At 42.2% G+C, this 5455-nt stretch overlaps 1 long non-coding RNA gene across 1 annotated transcript; it reads right to left on the bottom strand.

Moving 5' to 3' along the window:
• Positions 1 to 463: 463 nt before the first annotated feature.
• Positions 464 to 1973, bottom strand: LOC114013597 (uncharacterized). Its single transcript, XR_003556663.2, has 3 exons — positions 1918 to 1973; positions 1038 to 1154; positions 464 to 749 (listed from the first exon to the last, which is right to left on the bottom strand). It is a non-coding gene; the product is annotated as an uncharacterized LOC114013597 (long non-coding RNA).
• Between the last annotated feature and the right edge of the window lie 3482 nt (positions 1974 to 5455).

Genomic DNA, 5455 nt, shown 5'->3' with positions numbered 1-5455 from the left:
GCTTTTCCCTGTGCTGCTGTTTACTATAAAAGGAGACCAGGCTGACAAGATCCCCACCTTGAGCATCTCAAAGGCACACAAAGTAAGCTGGGTCTTGCCCAGGTGAGGGGAGAGGCCAGGTGGGAGCAAAGGCAAACGCACCCCTAACACAGAGGCCACCCCACAGTGGGGTGATGGGGCTGGAGACCTTCCTTTCCTTCCTAGAGAGGAGCAGCCTTTCCTTTTTATCTCCAGCCACACCTCCGTCCCAGCCACTCCCCTGACATGTTTGGGTTGAGATTAGGCCACTTCCCTGATTAATGCCAATAGGATGTGTGCAACGAGACACATCGCAGCCTTCTAAGATAGTTAACAGTTATTACATCATTATTGTCATTAAAGAGCACTAACACATACCAGAAAAGGTTTGCAGTACATTTGAGCTCTGAGAAAAGCATTAAAAACTACTTTAAGATGTAAAAGATCTGCCTAGGCTGGCACATTCAGAGGAAATTGAAAAACCCCAGCGAACGGCCTTCAGTGTAACTTCTAAGAGTTTCAAAGAACTAATCCTTTATTTCTCAGGGGACTGAGAGAACAGGCTGAAGTGGACTGGATGCTTCAAAATGGCCAGATGACCTCACAAGCTGACTTGACCGAGGCGACCAAGGTGACCTCCTTCATCTGGTGACCAGGACGCTGAAGGCAGGTGATCCAAATAGCTCTGATTTCTTTCTTGTTTCTCAAGAAATGGTTGCAGACAAAAAACTCTGGATTTCAAAAACAAGCAGTTATGTAAGCAGTTGGCTAAGCAATGAAGTTACTAATGTATAGATTAACACCACCACATTGGCAGAAAGAATATTTGCAGAATTATCTTCATAACTCAAGGTCTCAGTTTCAAAGCTGATATTTTATTTTCATAAGGCTTGCATCCCTGATTTATTCAGGCATCATAAAAACATTTCCTTTAGGATTTTTGGACCTTCAGAAGTATAATTCTGCATTAGACCTACTTTTCTTCTTCTACTTCTCTAGAGGTTCCCTTCCTGTCTTACCTTAGACATGACAGTGGTTTTCTCTGTTCCTCAGTCCCTTGTCAGTAAAATGAAGCTAATAGCACTTCTCAGCAGTGGTTTTGGGGGAGGATTAAGACAGCAGGAGTTTGAGATGTTCTTCAGCATGTTAACATGAGAGACAGCCATAAGGGAGAAGAGCATATGTAAGAAAGAAGAAAGAAAGGGTAAAATCTTTCTTGTCTCTTAGTTGGGAGTCAAACTTTGGGAGCTAACGTGGGAGTCAATCAGAGCTGGATTTGTCCTGATGGTAATTGCAGCTTTTATAGGATCATTTAAATTGTCTGTCAAATGAAAATATTTCTGTATAATGAGCATGCTATTAAAAACACCCCTGCCAAACCGAGGGCAGACACAGTCACCATATCTATGAGGGCCTGGCAGATACCCCTGAGCTGGGTGAAGAGCAGCACATGATGCCTGAGCCTTCCCTGGTCCTCTGCAGCGGGCTGGGCAGGTAGGCAGGGCAAGTACTGTGATTTAACTTGGAAAAAAGTATCACCTTCCAGTTCCTCGCCTCTGATGTGCTCATTATACAGCTAAATCTCCTGAGCTGGATGTGTCTTGTCCTACTGGTCCCCTCTTTCTGGCTGCCCAGTTCTTGTGGGGTGCTTTTGTTCCTTCTTAGAGATAAAATTAAATCCATGAAAAGGACTGAAATCAGGAAGGTGTTCTTACAAAACCCACGTCTTAACTTTGAATTTTGTCTTTGTTAAAAAATGCTCAGCAAAGAGAGGAAAGTGAAACATAAAATTACAATGCTGAAGTAATCGCTTTTGGTTTGGCTCAGTACTACCTAGAAATGCCTTGTTTCATTCAATTGCAAAGTGTTCCCAAACGCAAAGTTAAACTTCAAACATACCTGAGATCTCGCTGGTGTGTTAAATGTGCCTTCCCTCGGGATGCTACACTGCAGCTCCAAAGGAATACAAATGGTAACATTTTAATAATAGTACAAGGACACTGATTTTTACTTTTGTGTGTGTGTGTGTGTGAAGAAACATATTGCTATCAGTATAGATGTATTGTTAAGGGCACAAATATTTCCTGGCTACACATTATGGGTGTGCTTCTGCCTAATTTAAAATAATGGGATTTTAACGTTGACTTAATTCTCCATAGTATTAGATTCATAATCAGCACATGTGCCTAATTAAATTATGAAAGTTATTGAAAAGAATAATCTCCTATCAAGATTCTTATGAGTTGGGCTGTATCCTAAACCAGCCATATGAAACACAGCCTTTGGCAAATACCATACACTTACATCATTATATAATCAACAATGTTATTCTAAAGTTAATGCTAAAATGTCGATCCTTTAACGATAATGATCCAAATCCAGGCCTGACTTACAACAAATTGGCTTTGTCACAGAATACATTTCTCTATCTTTAAAAATTTCCCAAAAAAGTATTGTATATAAAATGCAACACATTCTAAACCACACCTGGGAAACCGCTCGCATTTAATGACATTAAGTAAAAAGCCACTAAAAGTTTTTAGAACTGTGTCCTCCTTCATGGGTGTGTAGAAGACAAACGTGATACGCTTATATGTGCATAAATGACCAGGTTTTTCAAATCAACAAATAATTCCACGGATAAGCCTCTAGAAGTGGTGAAAAGATGGCGATGAAACCTAGACACAGTTCTCCAAAACTAAGCATGCCAGCTAAGTTCCCACTAGAAACTACATCGGTCTAAGGTTTTGCCAAAGACCTCTGCTGTGCTAGTTATGGAGAGCTAAGATGCAGACCCTCAAGTCTGCAAACACTTGTGTATGCAACCGATTTTATTACCAAATATGTTCTGTAATGCTTCTCCTTTCTTTCTGCTTGACACCTGGTCAACATTATGCCAAGGAAATACAGGTCGATACAGGATCTACTTTTTCATGTATTCCCTGGCATCTTATGGAAGTTTTACAGTGATAATTTCTGTTCCTAAAGCGCTTTCCCCTCTCTCTCAGATGTTGAAAAAATTGAGGAAAAATCCTTGACTTAATCTGGTAACAGGCAAAGTGCTATAAATGCAAGAAGTAAGCAAGCAGAAAATAAAAAGACCTTTTTTCCCTCAAATGTCTCAGTTTCACTCCTCTGAGAGTGCTTACAGCAGCATTACCATAGGCAGTAGCACTCTGAGATGCTTTCAGGCAAAGGAGAAATCTGAAGGCGATGGTTCTCTTTCAACCTGCAGGAGCTCACCAATGGCAATACTTGTGCAAACGGCGCACTGCGGAGCTGCGTCGTGACCTACAATGATGAGCACAACCACTGCAAATGCCCATGGCACTTGGTGTCGCCAAACATTGGTATGTGCTTGACTTTAGGCATCCGATTATCTCTAGCAAAGCTTACGTGCTTCAAAGTAGGCTGAATCTGGACTGTGTTTGTTCACGTGTGCTCACACGTGGAATAGTACAGTCACACCCTTTCCCTGCTCACCAGGTGCACACATGGCTAGAGGCAGGATTTGTCCCTGTGCGTTTAACTAGGCAGATTTTTCTATTTCAAATGATCTGGCTGCTACAACCTTTGTAAACACAAACAGCAAACTGCAGTAAAAAAAGACCAAAAAACGACTGCATTTGAGTCACAGGAACTGGACTGAAAAGACTTCTAGAAACTTTCTAGCAGTTGGTCCAAAAATAATCCTGGAAATATCATAGTCAGAGTGATTTTACTACAAGACAAATACAACAGGTTTGCAGCCAAAATAAGGAAGGGAGGGGAATGCATTTAAAATGTACTGGAAAGAATGTCAAGAAACAGTTACACTTATGAGACCATTTTAAAACAGCTTTATGTGCGATAACAGTGAACATATGAATATAATACACAGCAAATTCCACACTTTGTAAATACCTGACTGTTTAATATCATCAGGTTCGTTTCCAGTTACACAAACAAATCTACTATGCCAAAGTGGCATGTCTATGCTATTGGGTTTGGGTTTTGCTGCTGTGCTTCACCTGAAGCGGTTCACAATCAGCTATGCTAGAAAAGTTCTCTACAGTGTGTGCTGGAAAGCCGAGAGCTACCGTGCTTGCATCCATTTCAGGGATGTGAGCATAAACCCATAAAAACCATTCAGCTTTCCATCCCCGAAATGATTTCTTGGTTTTGTACGTTCAGAAACACTCATTCAGGGATTTAACATATTTCAGCACCCAGCAGGGAGGGAGGCAAGGCTAAGGTAGGGAGCAGTGCTGCAATCCACACCATCTCCTCCCAGTTCCCCTGCTGCTTCCCGGAGGGTGAGGTACCTCCTCAGTTTAAACTAACGTAAATCTCAGCTGCTGCGAGCCCACCCTCCTCCTCGGTCTCTGACCTTGTCCTTTTGCAGGCACTAGCACTCATATTACTGCATAGCAGATGGATTTCAAGAGCTGATCTCTCTGTAAACTAATTCTTTTGAGTGATTAATTTTTGCTGGATTCCTGAACTTCATGTACCAGCTTCCCATGTGGTCACCGAGGCTCTGGGACTAGCACAACAGACCCATAGCAATCCAGACTTCAGACGCGCTAACCCCATCCATATTTTTTCCTCCATTCTCAAGCAATCCAGCTAGTTGATGCCTGCACCATTTGGAATCGCCAGTTATGGTGTTTGTTTATAACCAGAAAGACAAATGCAGAGGAAAACTCCACCCAGTTAAAGGGCTTCCCTTTGCTCAGTCAATAACTAGAGAAAAAAAATCACCTGTGATCCTCAGTGCAATAAGTGGAAACACCTTTGGTTACTGTCTGTCTCTATACAAATGGAGAACCGCCCAGGGTAGCTTAATGGTTAGAGATTAGTGTTTCTACCTGTGGACTTCTATTTCTGACTTCGCAAGAGACTTTTGCAACCATCAGCTACAGGCTGAAATCTCTTCTGGTGTCATTGTTGACCCTCTTACAAACAAACCAAAAGTACTTACTTAGTTTGCAGAATCTATGGGCTTAGTTAATAAATGCCTAGATAATTAATAAATAGCCATAAAGCATAGTGATGATCAAATCTTTGGAGTCTGCAGATCTAAGTAGCAATTATGATATCTGGCCTGGTTTCCACAGAGGCAGAACAACCGCCACGGGCATGCTTTCTCAGAGCCCAATCCCCTAGTCAATACTGTCTGTCCCTGCCCACGGTGCTCTTTTTTTGAGCCCAGGAAAGACAGTGAAAGACAGATTTGTGGCAGAGTGACTTGAAGGGACAAAGTTGTCACAGGGAAATGTGCCTCAGGCGCAACCCCTTCCCTGAGCTGCCACTGGCATTTGCAGCCAGGCTGCCTTCCAGTAACCAAGGGTCTCCAGGAATTACAGTTACACATTACCCCAGCAGGCTGTTGCACTAATATTTTACCTTTGGATCACTGGTCTGTAAAGCAGTTGGGTTGGGTGGAACTATCTAA

The sequence above is a fragment of the Falco peregrinus genome, chromosome 6 (assembly GCF_023634155.1).
Source record: "Falco peregrinus isolate bFalPer1 chromosome 6, bFalPer1.pri, whole genome shotgun sequence".
NCBI classification, from domain to species: Eukaryota; Metazoa; Chordata; class Aves; order Falconiformes; family Falconidae; genus Falco; species Falco peregrinus.
The sequence above is the reverse complement of the archived record's forward strand: the minus strand, read 5'-3'. Positions and strand labels throughout refer to the sequence as shown.